This window comes from Mus musculus, chromosome 6, assembly GCF_000001635.26.
Source record: "Mus musculus strain C57BL/6J chromosome 6, GRCm38.p6 C57BL/6J".
NCBI classification, from domain to species: Eukaryota; Metazoa; Chordata; class Mammalia; order Rodentia; family Muridae; genus Mus; species Mus musculus.
Genome location: NC_000072.6, coordinates 10633236 through 10650013, shown reverse-complemented (window position 1 = coordinate 10650013; position 16778 = coordinate 10633236).

Below are 16778 nucleotides of genomic sequence, written 5' to 3'. Positions count from 1 at the left end.
AGGGGGGCCTTCTAGTTGATTGATTTTGTTGTTCTTCCTATGGGGTTGCAAACGCCTTCAGCTCCTGTAGTCCTTACCCTACCTCCTCCATTGGCGCCAGTGTTCTCAGTCTGATGGCTGTTTGTGAGCATCTGAGCATCTACATCTTTGTTGGTCAGGCTCTGCCAGAGCCTCTCAGGGGACAACTATACCAGCCTTCTGTCATCAAGTGCTTCTTGGCATCAGCAATTTTGGAATAGGAAGTTCTTCTCACATGTTTTGTTGAGGAACTCTTTCAAAATACTAGTTACAATATGTGTTTCAGTTCTACGACATTCCCACAATTGTGTCTGTGGACTAGTCCACTGGACAGATGTGATTTGGAGAATTCACTCATTGTTTACATTTTGCTGAATGCTGCTTTTCTTAGAGGTTTAGCTTTATAGCTTATTTGTTCCAAAAGGAAAGACTGAAATATATGAATTCTCTTATAATTTGACTCATCATAGACTTCATTTCTACTCTATCTCTGACTTTATTTAGTAAAAAGAAGTGAGAAATATAAGAATGGATTATAACTTGTAATATGTATCATGGGAAAAAAACAAAATGAAACCTAAAATAAGTCGCTTTCATATAACTTATAGCTAACACCAAGCACAAATAATTGCAACTGATATGAAATAATTGTAACAACAATAACAGCAACAACAAAGAGAGGACAGACAAAGTCAAAGTTAGATGGAAAAGGAAATGGTGGACCTAGAAGATGTTGAAGGAGTATGATAAAAATTTATTGTATAAAACCCTCTAATAACTAATAAAAATGAGAACAAAAAGAAATGTCAGGATAAAAAAGTAGTATGTGGCCAAAGCACATTTATTAATTCTTCTATATATATTATCAATATATTTACATTAAATCAAGTTCCCTCTCCTCACTGTAGGGCATTTTATCTAAGGCCCCTCCCTTTGAGTCCTGAGAGTCTCTCACCTTCCAAATCTCTTGTACGTTTTGGAGGGTACCCCTATCTCCTATCTTCCAAGGTTGCCTGTTTCAAATCTTTCTCCTGGCCCTCAGAGGTTCTCCGACCCAATATCTGATCGTGTTCCCCTCATGCCCTCCCTCTCCCCTTTCCTACCCTGATGCTTCCCTCCCTCACCCCTTCTTTGCCATCCCACAGTCAAAAACTCTGATCCATATTGTTCCTCTCTGAAAGAACTGCAGGGTCAAAAATTGAGAAAAGTCTGAAGAAAAGCAGATCCAGCAAAAGACGCAAAGTTGGACCTAGCTCAAGGGGAGGCCCCAAGTCCTGACACTATTACTGAGACTGTGGAGTGCTCACAAAAAGGGGCCTAACATTACTGCCTTTTCAGAAATTCAACGAGCAGCTGAAAGAGTCAGATGCAGCTATCTATGTCTAATCAATTGGTTGCTGACCACTGTAGTTGAATTAGGGAAAAACAGGAAGAAGCTGAGGAGGAGGGCAACCCAGAAGCAGGACCAGTAGTCTCAACTAACTTGGACTGATAAGATCTTTCAGACACTTGGCCACCAATCAGGAAGCTCATACCTTTTGATATTTAGGAGCCAACACATATACAGAAGAGCACTGCCTTATCTGGACTCAGTCAGAGCAGATGCATCTAACCCTCAAAAACTGGAGGACCCAGGCCATGGTGAGGTCTGGTGGGGTGAGGAATTGGAGAGGAAGCATCCTCGTGGAGACAGGGAGGATGCAGGCAGGAGTTGTGGGATGTGAAACACTCAGAGGGTACACTGGAAGTGGGATAAAATCTGGAGTGTTAAAAAAAATTAATAAAAGTAAAATATTAAAAATCATTAAACCAAATACATTGCAGATTTTATTTTCTTGTATAATTATTCCAAAATGCATTCTTTAAATAGTATCTAAAATTAGATAAATTAAGATAAATAGGCTTTATCTTAGCAAAGAAGGAGAATAAAATTAAAAATTAGATTTAATAGGCAATAGTCCACATTATTAGACTACATAGTCAAGTCATATTAAGCTACTCTTGGTTTCATAAAATCAAATTAGTTTTTCTCTTCAATATTTACATATTGTGGGTTATATTTGATGCCTAAAATTTTTGTTTGTGGTTATTTAAAGTATTTATTTTAGAATTAGTATTTAAATTTGGCATAAAACATCAAAAATGTATGCCATTAAATATTTTAAGTTATGTTTTTAAATGTTTATTTTGTTATGTGTAATATAAGGATTACAGGAATGTCAGGATGCTCAAGGCATCCAAAATAGGATTTTAGATAACATATAGAGTGGTACAAACCTGCGTAAACCTCATGATATTGTTATTAGAAACTAAACTTGAGACTTCTGGAAGAGCAGCATGTGTTCTTACACACTAAGACATCTCTCCAGCTCTTCATTTTTCCTATAACACTTTAAACTTTATTTTCTTTTGTCTCTCTTGCTGACCACTTACTGGTCTCTTCTCCCCTCCAGCTCTCCTGTGTACAGTTATTCACATTCATTTCATTCTATTGCCCTTTCTTTTCTCTCCTCTGTTCCCTATTTTAAAAAGTTTAAAGTACAATTTCATCCCTTTCTCACTTAAATTTTCTTCCTCCAGCCCTTCTCTTCTATCCTCTCTCAAAAACCTTCACTGTTCTGTTAAGTTGTTATAGTTTTTCTTTATTATAGCTGTATTTCCCTATCCCCTAAACACACACACACACACACACACACACACACACAATTAGGGATGTATGTATTGTTGTTAAATCCATTACTGTTGTTTGTGCATGCATGCTTTTAGAACTATGTTTCTTTGGATAACCAATAAGGTCGCTCAAACCAGGGAGGTGCCACTTGTCCTGTCAGCATTCATTAGAAGCTTGTATATCTTCATCTAGGACTAAAGTCCCCCTCCAAATTTTCCCCAACAATGTTAACATGTATCTTAGTATTGCCACTGTTCTGTTAGTATAGCCATTTGTAGCAGAAACTGTTGCACAGACCTCCTGTTATTCTGGTCATGACAACATTTTTGTCCTGTCTTCTCCAAAGTGTATTAAGCCATAGATATATGAGCTTTGATGTAGAATTATTTGTTGGGGCTGGGCTCTGAACAAACAGTTCATCTCTGTATTGAACACAGTTTCTGTTTTCTGTGATAGCCTCCATTCCTTCAGTGAAAAAAACAAATTCTTTGATGAGGTGATGAGTTAGTAGCTATAGTTATCTATGAGTATAAGGTTTATATTTAGAGTGCAGTTAGTAATTATTCTTGCTTAGCAAAGTGGCAGTGCCCCACGAAGCAGATTTTCAGTACTAGATATAATTTTCATATTGTTTAGTGGTGGTCCTAAGCCCTACATACTCATATGATAGTTTACAACATGGAACAACTGCAGAAACCAGGAAAATATAACAGAGGCAAAAATTTAGTGGGATAGGAGAAGACCAGCAGAATGAAAGAGAGGTAACATGGGAGAAACCATAACACAGAAGATCTCTAATTGAAGGAGACAAATAGTCAAAAATAGTCAATACAGAAAGACAAAGAAGGATGAAAGACAACACTATTTTATGTACCTAAAATAACACATAACAAACACATACTTTTTTTCTTGAAAATATTATTTCATTTTTTATTTAAAGCTAATTAATTCTGTTTTGTTTATGGACTTCACTTTTAATCTACTTATTATTCTATATTAATCTTTTTACATAAATTTGTTTAAGATATTTAATGTGTGTGTGTGTGTGTGTGTGTGTGTGTGTGTGTGTGTGTGTGTGTGAGTGTTTAAGTGTGTGTATGAGAGAGAAGTATTATGAGTTTTAGAAAGTTTTGTAATTCTGGGAATATAGCAAGGTTAAAAAAGAAATTATATATGTATGTAATTTTACCCAACACATGAGATTAGAAGGCCTTTCATTTTCTTTAATTTCTCTACTTAGTGTTTAAATGTTTTCACTGTAGAAATTCCTTAACATTTTGAGTTTTATTTTAGTTTTTACTTGTAAGTAACTTTAAAAGGTATTTGAAGGATGGCTTCATATCTTTTCCTGAAAATTCATTATTGGTGTGTTGAAAATTTTCAGAATTTATGTATTGATTTTGAATCCTAAATCCTTGGACTATATCGAAGGAGAGTGGGTAGAATATGTACCTTTGTCACATTATTGGATTTTGTAAAAAAATGTTTTTAATTATTTTCCATCTAATGTAAATTTAGCTATAGATTTCATATATATACACATATACATACATATACACCCTTTATAATGTTGAGCATTATTGCATCTGTTCCCAGTTTCTTGGGGGTTACAGAATGAAGGGATGTTTCTCATTTTCAGTGCCTTTTTCTGTTTTTATTGAAAAGATAGTGGGATTCATGCATACCAGTGTGTGTCAGGTGTTTCATCTATTGACTTGTGCACATAGAATCATGTTTGTATTCCTAGTATAATCAAAAGTTTTACATGGTGCCTCTTATTCTTAATTTTTCAAAGGTTCTTTATTTTAAATTTATTCTTATTTCTTTAAGAGTTTCACAATAGATTTTGTTTTTGTTTTATTCTTTTTCTAAATTCTACTCTCCTCTTTCCCCTAGTCCTACAGGATGCACTTCTGTTTGAATACCCACTATATTTTGTGTCCTTCTCTTTTATAAACCTACCAAGTGCAGCTGTGTTCAACACATATTCTTGGGTGTATCTTTATTTTGGTCTGAATTGTAACTAATGTCCTTGGTTTATGTTAGAATGTCTTTATTTTCTGTTAATTTTAGAGTATTGCTTCCTTGGATATAACAGTGATTTTTGGATGTTACATTCTAACTTTGAAACATATTACTTCATGCTTTCTTGATGTTAGGATTGCTGTTGAGAGAGATCTGTTGTTCTCTTATATGGTTGCCAAGCAACTTTTAATATTTATTTTTGCTGCTTTGTATTTTTGTTATCTAGACTAGCATAAAACGGTTCTTCTCTCGTTGTATGTATTTGAACCTCAAATTGCCTATTCTGTTTCCATTTCTATCACTTTGTTTAGGTCTAGAGATTGTTCTACAGAAATTTTGTTGGAAAGATTATCTGTGTCTAAGTGATTATTTTAGCCTCTTCTTTCAATCTGTGTATAATCAAGTTTTCTTTTGAATATATCCAAGAATTATTGAAGTATCTTGGTTTTGACCACATATTTATTTTTCCTGAAATAATTCTGAATGTACTATTGTCTCAAAATTGTCTCCACTTCTGAATTCATTCTTCTGTTTGGCCTCGTCTGGTGATGATGGTCTTAAATAAGTTGTTTAATTGCATGCTACTCTATTTCTGAAATTGCTGGTTCTTTTTTCAGAAAAAAACAAAAACATTTCTTACTGACTTTTTAAAAATCTTTCTTCAATTTTCTTTTACCATTGCTGATCTTTTAAAACTTTCCTTTAAAGTATCTTTTCTTCATTTTTGAAAATTTCATATATCTGTGCACTAAAATATGCTCCTATTTTCCCTCATTTTTTCTTTAATTATTTTTTTGTCTGCCCAATTGCCCCTCCCTTTTGTAGTCTATTGCCTTTCTTCTTTTGAAAATTCATTGTAGTGGTTGAAATGAGAACAGCTAAGATTGGTTCACATATTTAAATGTTTAGTGCCCAATAATTGGACATTTTTTGAAACTAATGGGAGGTGTGACCTTAGTGGGGGAGGGGTATTATTGGGAGTGGACTTTGAGGTTTCAAAAGCCTATGACAGGTCCTCTAGTTTTAGTCTCCCCTTGCCCCCAATTTCTATGTCTGTCTTCCTTCCTCCAACTTGTGGGTGAGGAATACACCTCTAATTCCTGTTCAAGTATCATGTCTGCCTCTTGTGGTGTTCTCTGCTGTGATGGTCTGGAACTCAAGTTGCAAAATTGAAAGCAAACCTGTAATTAAATGCTTCCTTTTATAAATTAACTTAGTTCTAATGTAATGCTGAATGCAATGTAAAAGTGGATATACCACCTAATTACAGTAATAAGAACTAGTATTCCATGCTGCATATCCACCACAACTACCATGGCCAGTGTTTCTCCAGACATTTTTCTCTCTAATTATACACTGATTCTTCATATATCTCTAAAGTCAATGTAACTCTTCTGCTCATTGTTTTTTGTAGTATATTTTCTAAGGGAAGCCATCACCTACCTGATGACTACCACTGACTCCAGAAACAGTGTAGTTTGCATATACAGGCTGGAAATCAGTTATGAGCCACTTTTGACTTTTTATTTGTAGAAGATTATATAGAACTTATTTCAGATTATTTCCTTTTATGTGTTACCCTTCTTTTTCATACTTCTACGTTGTCCTACCTCTGTGTGTTTCTGATATCTTTTTCATTCATTCTGACAGGGGAACTAATTTCCTTTTTCAGCAGGTCACTGAAATGTTGGTTCAAAATTACCATACTGCTCAAACTATACTTTAGATATTTCACTATCATGTTCCACATGTGTCTATTTTACTTTTCTTTGGAATTATATTTTTAACTAACCAGATAGGTTGTTCTAGTATTTTCCATCATCAGTTTTCTGGATGCATCTCCATGATATAACTTTTATTTCTTTCACTATTACATAATACATGGTATTTCTTATTACATGATGTTTCTCTTTTGAGGAAAAACAACTATTGGCAATCATTACTAGAGTTTAGGAATTCATTACAGAATATAAATATTAACATTCTAAGTAAGAGACATATCTGGGTATTTAAGGATTCCTTGAATAAATATTTGGTATTCTTAATTTAGAATTATTACGGAATGTAGAAGAAATTCTTAATATATTAACACACATAATATGTTATTTTCTTAGAATTCTCTATAACTAAAAATGTTACTACATTTATAACTCATTATATAAAATGTTGACATATATTTTATAACTTGAAATTAATAAATATTATCATTGTGCTTTTGATTGAAAGAAATAGACAATATTTCTTGTAATCCAGATTGGCTCTATGCTTTCTATATAGCACAGGAAAACTCTGATTTTACACTTTTTACCTTGTGATTTCTGAGAGTAATGGAATACACTGTTATATCTGGTTTGCTGTGTTTTGTTTAGATCTAGAATTTTGTAACACAAAGCAATCAGTTATGGTTTCTATTGATAGGTTAAAACACCATGACCAACACCAACATGGAGCTGAAAAGGTTTATTTTCAGTATACAGTTCCATATTTTAGCCCCAAATCAAAGGGAGTGAGCATGAGACTCAGACTGGAGACCTGATATCAGAAATTGAAGCACAAATCATAGAGGAATGCTTGTTGCTTGCTTCTCATGGCTTGCTCCAGAAATATCACCACCCACAATGAGCTGTGGTCTTCTACACTAATTAATGATTAAAATGTGCCTATAGGCCTATGTGCAGAGACATTTTCTCATCTGTGGTTCCTTCTCCAATAATTCATATTAGTTCAATGTGAGAAAATAAAAGAAAACAAAACAAAACATAAAACCAACTAGAATACCAATCATTCTACCAACTTAGCTACTATCTAAGTAGGTCTACTTGTGAATATCTGTCAAAACTGAAGGAAGTAGAAATCAATAACCAGCTGGACTTGGTGGCTCACACCTTTAATCCCAGCACTCGGGAGGCAGTGGCAGGCAGATTTCTGAGTTCAGAGGCCAGCCTGGTGTACAGCGTGAGTTCCAGGAAAGCCAGGGCTATACAGAGAAACCCTGTCTGAAAAAAACAAAGGAAGGAAAGAAGGAGGGAAGGAAGGAAGGAAGGAAGGAAGGAAGGAAGGAAGGAAGGAAGGAAGGAAGGAAGGAAGGAAAGGAAATCAATACACATTAAAATAATATACCTTTCTTTTATCATGATGGGATCTATTTAAACAAAATACCAGAAATGTTATAATAGTTTTTTTTTCCTGCACTAAATTTTAAGATTTTAAAACAGATTGTTATATAACTGAATTTTTTGATCAGACTAGAGAAAAAGAAAAAAGAAAAAAAAAAAAACCTTAATAGGAAGACAAATCTTTTCTGCTTTAAGTAAGAGGACAAGTCTAGCAATATTTGTATTCATGCTCTTCTGTTATTTATCCCTATACCTAACACTTAGAGATAGGATCTGATTAAAACACAGAAGAGGAAATATTCATTGATTTCTAGCTGGTGTTCATTCAACTATGAAATTAATCAGAATGAGATGTCAATAAGCATAGCAAGTTTCTCTCCACAGGATCCATAGCTCAGGATTGGAGATGGCTTGTGGCCATAAGAAAAAAAAAAATAGGTTAAATACAGCAAAATTCTGTGCATTCATTAAAATCTAAAACTATTAGTTAGTGCACAGACCCTGTCATTCCTGAATTTTTAAATAAGCTTTGGAAATTTTTGCTATTTTGTTACTTAAAGATCTACCAAGATGGTGCTCAAAGTCATTGATTTGAGTTGTGTATTATAAATATTTTATTTTATGAATGGTTTTAAAATATAAATGTGTGAATGGACAGGCTATTCATGTTACAGATATATTTTCTGTGTTATACTTCTATTTATTAATGGATTTACTAAATTATACAATAAAGATTGATATCCAAAATGAATTTATAGAATAGCTGTTTAAAGCAGTTATTACTATGGAAGTATTAATAATCACCCTGTCATATAATTACCAGGGTTTTTGATTATGCTATGGAAAGTTCAAATGTTTATATATATATATATATATATATATATATATATATATATATATATGTGTGTGTGTGTGTGTGTGTGTGTGTGTGTGTGTGTGTATGAAATACATATTTATTGTTATAAATTAATATATTTTATGAATAAATATATATTACACATAACATATATATTATGCATGCTTGTTTCAGAAGATTACATATATGCATGAGACATGTAGTATTTCCCTGCCTGTACCCACTTACTTCACATAGAATAATGATCTTCATTTACCTTGCCATTTCTCTCAAGGATCATATAGATATGGCAGATATGCTTATTATTCTTATTCATCATTGTATTCCAGGTATTTATTAAATATTTATGACTCTAAATACTGTGAATTAGTCTAGGAGAGCCAAGAGAAAAAAAAACCAAAAGTGTTGTTTTCTAGGACATTGCAATAGGAGTGGAATAAAGTAAAAGAGGTAAATTATTAGATACTAATTCATTGATTTATTTGGTGATTTGCTTAATGTACTGCTTGCAGTACCTATTTGCCAAGCATGATCTCATTTTCTACTAGCTTGTTTACTATTGGGTATGTGTCTGTAAAATCTTACGTGCTTGCTTACATGCCCCATCTTGTAATTATAAAGTATAAATTAAGAATACCAACTTGACTGATGATTAAAACCTTTCAGAAGCTATATTGGTTTTGGCCCACTAGTAAGGTCTCCCCTCTTGCACTCTCATTGGTGACAGAGTGCTTATTCCAGAAATATTCTTTCACCATCACCATTAGTAGAAATTCTTAAGAGAGTTGGTAACAAAAATGGTGTACCAAATACGATCAAACAGGTATGGAGGGGTAGGATAAAGAGATAAGGAGATATTCTCCACCTACCTTTGAAATGTAAGTCTACTGAAAGTAATGGCAGACAAACCAAGATTTATTTATTCAATAGGAGTTAAAGAAGGAGAAGAAAAGTTATAGGTCAGCAGTTATTAAACAATGACACTGATCCTCACAGAAATGGCAAACTAATGATTTATTTAGCTAGAAAAAATGTAGCATGAAATATAATTCAGGTATAATGACCGGGTAGTGTGTAAAATGTATGTGAGTATTAAGGAAATGCGTTTGAATTGAAAAATATGTGTATTCAATGATAAGATGAGTCCTAAGAATGCTGAGAAAATGCTTATAAGTTTTCCTTAGGCAAGAAGATGTCTCTGAGATCATATGGCTCTTGCAGAGATCCCATGATCGATGGCCACAACCTATACTGGGCATCTCACAACTACCTATGCTCCAGCTACAAAGGGGACCTGATGCTTTGGATCTCTGGATGCATCTTCATACATCATTTCAGTGAGAGGCACTGTACACATAATTAAAAAATATGAAAAATTACCTTACAGAATTCATTGATGATGATGAAGGTATAAGAAAGAAAAAATGTTTTATTCCTTGACATTTTATTATCTATTTGAAAATAGGAACTAAAAATAAATGAAGAGAATTGCAAAGAGTGATAATGAATGAAGATAAGGAATTCAATTTTGCACATGCTCAAAGTGGACACTTATTCTTCAAAAGCATGGGTCCAGCAGTGAACTATCATCCCCCAAATTCTGCATGCTATTCTTCCAGAATATAAATATTCTTGAAATAATAATGCTAGATGCCAAAAAGAATTGGTGGTTATTACAGGTTGAAAAAAGGCTGCTCATAACCTGCCAACAGGTAAGTTATTTTTAACCTGGGTTATCTCCAATGATCACAGTGCAGTCACATGAATTCTTACAAGTAAACTCAGATGAGTAGGATAAAGAACTGTATTTTGAAAAGGAATTGATTCTCAAGGTCCATCTCATGGATGACTCTGAAGATGCAGAAAGATCTGGAGCTAAGAAATGTGAGCACTCTGTACAGGTTAGGAAAAGCCTACAGTTTCTAAACAGTTGTAAATTAATAGCTCCAATACTACCAATACAAAGGGATGAATTCTATCACTGATCATACCAGCAGGACTATAAAAGGAGATTCTTCCCTGGAACCTCAAGAAAGGAGCTCAATTCTGCCACTATGTCACATTTAATACATGGGAATGTACAATTAACCGATGTTTTTATCTTTAGTACTTTTGTTTAAGCCATTGGTGCATTTTACCTTGCATGGCAACACAGAAAATACATTAAAACCTTTTAATTAAATAGAAATACTCTATATTTAGTTAAATAGAAATAATGTCTCCATGGACACAGACTATCACTTCTATTATTTTCCCCATCATTTAAAACTGTACTTACAAGAATTTTGTTCATTTGTTTTAAAGGTCTTATAATTGCTAAAATCAAAACTTCTTTAAAGACATAGTTAAAAATCACTGCTCAACTCTAAATGTTACTTTTTCTACATTTCTTTTTTTTAAATTAATTTATTTTTTACGCTCCATATTCCATTTCCAGCTTCCCATGCACCCTCTGACTGGTCACATCCCACATCTCCTCCCTACCTCCCTGTCTCTATGTTGATACCCCACCCCCACCCTACCTGACATCTAAACTTCCTAGGGCCTCCAGTCTCTGGAGGGTTAAGTCCACCATCTCTGAATGAACACAGACCCAGAATTCCTCTACTGTATGTGTGTTGCCGGCCTCATATCAGCTGCTGTATGCTTTCTGTTTGGTGGTCCAGTGTTTGAGAGATCTTAGGGGTCCAGATTAATTGAGACTGCTGATCCTCCTACAGGATGGCCCTTCTCCTCAGCTTCTTTCTGCCTTCCCTAATTCAACAACAAGGATCAGTTGCTTCTGTCCATTGGTTGGGTACAAATATCCACATCTGTGGGGCATCAGGCTATACACAGAAAGTCTGGTCTTCAGTCGAGTTGAGGTGTGGAATCCAGGGACCCAGTAGTGATAATTCACCTGCATGGGATGGTAGGCGTTCCCTCATGTCTCCTGGAAACCTGGCTCCTGTCGAAGTTACCGCCCCCCCCCCCATAGCCCCCACAGGAGAAGTATGGCTTTTAGTCATGTAGACAATGTCCCAAGCTTCTAACCTTCAGGCTACACTCCTCTCCAGTTAACTAGCTACAGTAAGATAACATCCCACCATAAGAGGGGCTGTTTGGCCCCACCTCACTCTCTCCTCTTGCTCTCTCTCTCTCCTAACTCTCTTAAGCTTTTACTTTCCTTACTCTCTCTCTCTCTCTCTCTCTCTCTCTCTCTCTAAGCTTTCACCTCTCTCTCTCTACCTTTCTTACTCTCTAGCCTTTCTTCTCTCTCGCTCCTTTTCCCTCTTCTCTCCCCTTGGCCATGGCCAGTCTCTCTCTCTCTCTCTCTCTCTCTCTCTCTCTCTCTCTCTCTCTCTCTCTCTCTCTCTCTCCCATCCCTTCTCTCTTTCCCCCTGCCTTTCTGCATAAAGCTCTAAAACTATAGACTCTGTCTGTTCATCAAGGCCCACTGTGGTTGGATAATGGGTTAGGCTTTTTTTCTAATGAGCTGTGGCTAACCTCCCATCAGAAAGCCTTTCTGTGCTCCAGCCAAAGACAGGATTAAGGACTCTCACCTGCGTGGGAACCTCTCTCCCTCTGCCTTCTCTCCTGTAACTACAGGGTGTTGCCCCCGGGGCCCCTGGTATCAGGGGCTGCCCCTTGTCCACCCCCCGCCAAGTGGTGTCAGTGGCTTACATGCCCACCCAGGTGGAGTGGAAAGCATCTGGCAGTCCTCACATGCCTACCTGCCCAGAGCACAGGAACTTTGGTGGGGTGCAGGCATTCTCTTCCTCCCCATTCTGCCCCTACCCAGAGCTTCCCCACACACATCTGACTCTTTCAGCTGCTTGTTGGCTCTTCCAGAGTGCAATCAGGCTAGGTGATTTTTTTTGTGAAAGCTCCATAGCCACAGTAATAATGCAGGTCTTGGGACCACCCCTTGAGCTGGATGTTATTTTGGGCCTGTCACTGGACCTTCTTTTTCTTAGGCTCCTCTCCATTTCTATCCCTGCAATTCTTTCAGACTGGGAGAACAATTATGAGTCAGAGATGTGACTATGGGATGTCAAGCCCATCCCTCAGTTGATACCCTGTCTTGCTGCTAGAGGTGGACTCTATAAATTCCCTCTCCCTACTGTCAGGCATTTCATCTAAGGTCCATCCCTTTGAGTCCTGAGAGTCTCTTACCTCCCTAGTCTATGATGCATTCTGGAACATCCCCCAACCTCCTATTTTTAAGTTACCTGTTTCAATTCTTTCTGTTGGCCCTTGGGGCTTCAGGCCTTTTCCCTCACCCAATACCAGATCAGGTTCTCCTCTTATCCACCACTCCACCTCCCCCCTCGCCCTCCCTCCCCACTTGTGATTGCATTTTTCTCCCTCCCAAGTGGGACTGTGGCATCAAAATAAGTTGTCATGTGTTTAAATTTTCAAAAAATCTCCCTTAGTACAATTTGAGTCATGTGTATTTTAGTGTCACTTTATATTTATGAAATCTGAGGCTAAAAGTTCGTCATGTACTTTCAATATCCATCTTAAAATTCAAATCAGCCCTTTAGCTTTCTGAGGTCCTCTTTGCTCTTAAATTTGGAAGAATTTTAACGTCACTCAGGAAAACTGTGCAGAAAATGGTGGTTCTACCTATCTCTCACAACTCACTTTATGCCAGAGAATTCTTGTATTTCTAGTGAGGATTTGAGGTGAAGTCACTGTTCTTTGTGGAATAACAGCAACTTGATTGAACCTCATTTAGTACAAATAATTGCCAGTGACAGGGTGGCCCTATTTTGAAGTGTGCTCACATTTAAATTGTGATTTCAATATTTTCTAGTCTGAGACTATTGAAGATGGTAAACTTTTCTATATGTGTGTAATTATGGTAATTATTATTGTAAATTGTGCCCACTTACTTTGAACTGCAGCTTTGACATTAATAATAAACCTATAACCTATTTTCACAAAACACTTATCTATTATTATTTTTAGAACTGTGTTTTTTCCCTTTCAGTTTTGCTGTTGCTTGGGTCCTATTTCAGATTTCTTAACAGAGCCTGACAAACAATGGAACACAAAACAATATTCCAAATCCACCAACATAAAAACGTTCCCCTTAATATTTGTGCTGTCCTAGATATATATAATGAAGAGGAATCCACATATAATTTAGTTTTTTAACTTGAAGATTCACTTGTATTGTCAAATTCATCACAAAAAACACAGATTTGCCCCTGTCACTTAATAAATTCATTAAGTTATATCGATTGCAGTGGTCTCTTGCTGTTTTGTTTGTTTATTTGCTGGTTTTAAAATAAATGATTACAGATGGAGCAACAGAAAGCAAAACTAAAAGTACCCTCATTCTTGAAAAAAAGGGCTAGACAGGGATAGTAACAAACCACATGGTTATGTACCTAGAAAATGGCCAACTCCATTGTCAATGTTATGGGGGATTCTTTATGAATTATATGACAATCAATACTCATAACAGCAGCTTACATTGAGTGAATATGCCTTTTGATTTATTCTAGATGCATACATTTATATATTTTGTTGCAGTTGTGAGCTTCCCTTCTCCTCATTTGTCATTGGCCAGTGGCCCTGAAGGGAAAAGGGAGCAGAAAAAAAAACAAAAAAACAAGCAGGGTTCTGATGGCCATAGCATGAAAGAAAGAACTTCTGGTAGTCAGATTCAGAAGCTCAGCTCATCTTATTGATTGCTGGGGTGAGGTATATAAAAGATCTCAGGGTATGGGAAATAAAGGGCTGATTTGTCATAACACAGTACCTAATTATCTTATGGAGAGAAAGGGCTGGTTAGTTTTATCAAAGTACCTAATTATCATATGGGCAGGAAGAAAGAACTGTGATTATATTCTGAGTCATGCAGCACCTGCAGGAACCTCTATACAGAGACATCCTCTAACTAAGGTCATGCATCGATGCTCACAGAAATTCTTCAAACAAGGATGGAGAAAGGAAGTCCTCCATTTCACACTGAGTTCAAAGAGCTCTCTTGACATGGTGGACTGCAACATCACGAGCAGGATTCCCCAAAAGTGTTTTCCCAAAACGTGAAATATTTATGAATTATTATGTTTATATTTTCCCTACAGAACTCTTCATAGAATGAACTATTACATCAACTTATTTAAATAAAATATATGATAAATTAATAGGATCTGATAACTAAATAAAAAAAAGAGTATGGGGATCTTGGTAAAAACAAAAAAACTCCAGGTTGAACATTAAAACTATTACAAAAAATCAATTTTTTTTATGAACCAATGCTGGCCTTTTGAGTATGGACAACTCAAGACTATTGTTTGCTAACAAGTTACAAGTTTTTTTTTTAATTTTTACTTTTTTATTACATATTTTCCTCAATTACATTTCCAATGCTGTCCCAAAAGAACCCCCTTCCCTCCCCCCCACTTCCCTACACACTCATTTCCATTTTTTTGGCCCTGGCGTTCCCCTGTACTGGGGCATATAAAGTTTGTTTCCAGAGATGGCCGACTAGGCCATATTTGATACATATGCAGCTAGAGTTAAGAGCTCCAGGGTACTGGTTAGTTCATAATGTTTTTCCACCTATAGGGTTGCAGATCCCTTTAGTTCCTTGGGTACTTTCTCTAGCTCCTCCATTGGGAGCCCTGTGATCCATCCAATAGCTGACTGTGAGCATCCACTTCTGTGTTTTCTAGGCCCCAGCATAGTCTCAAAAGAGACAGGTGTGTCTGGGTCCTTTCAGCAAAATCTTGCTAGTGTATGCAATGGTGTCAGCGTTTGGAAGCTGACTATGGAATGGATCCCTGGATATGGCAGTCTCTAGATGGTCCATTCTTTCGTCACAGCTCCAAACTTTGTCTCTGTAACTCCTTCCATGGGTGTTTTGTTCCCAATTCTAAGAAGAGGCACAGTGTCCACACTTTGGTCTTCACTCTTCTTGAGTTTCATGCGTTTAGCAAATTGTATCTTATATCTTGGGTATCCTAAGTTTTGGGCTAATATCCACTTATCAGTGAGTACATATTGTGTGAGTTCCTTTGTGATTGGGTTACCTCACTCAGGATGATGCCCTCCAGGTCCATCCATTTGGCTAGGAATTTCAAAAATTCATTCTTTTTAATAGCTGAGCAGTACTACATTGTGTAAATGTACCACATTTTCTGTATCCATTCCTCTGTTGAGGGGCATCTGGGTTCTTTCCAGCTTCTGGCTATTATAGATAAGGCTGCTATGCACATAGTGGAGCATGTGTTCTTCTTACTTGTTGGGACATCTTCTGGATATGCCCAGGAGAGGTATTGCTGGATTTTCTAGTAGTACTATGTCCAATTTTCTAAGGAACCGCCAGACTATTTTCCAGAGTGGTTGTACAAGCTTGCAATCCCACCAACAATGGAGGAGTGTTCCTCTTTCTCCACATCCACGCCAGCATCTGCTGTCACCTGAATTTTTGATCTTAGCCATTCTGACTGGTGTGAGGTGGAATCTCAGGGTTCTTTTGATTTGCATTTCCCTGATGATTAAGGATGTTGAACATTTTTTCAGGTGCTTCTCTGCCATTCTGTATTCCTCAGGTGAGAATTCTTTGTTCAGTTCTGAGCCCCATTTTTTAATGGGGTTATTTGATTTTCTGAAGTCCACCTTCTTGAGTTCTTTATATATGTTGGATATTAGTCCCCTATCTGATTTAGGATAGGTAAAGATCCTTTCCCAATCTGTTGGTGGTCTTTTTGTCTTATTGACGGTGTCTTTTGCCTTGCAGAAACTTTGGAGTTTCATTAGGTCCCATTTGTCAATTCTCGATCTTACAGCACAAGCCATTGCTGTTCTGTTCAGGAATTTTTCCCCTGTGCCCATATCTTCAAGGCTTTTCCCAATTTTCTGCTCTATAAGTTTCAGTGTCTCTGGTTTTATGTGAAGTTCCTTGATCAACTTAGATTTGACCTTAGTACAAGGAGATAGGTATGGATCAATTTGCATTCTTCTACATGATAACAACCAGTTGTGCCAGCACCAATTGTTGAAAATGCTGTCTTTCTTCCACTGCATGGTTTGAGCTCCCTTGTCGAAGATCAAGTGACCATAGGTGTGTGGGTTCATTTCTGGGTCTTCAATT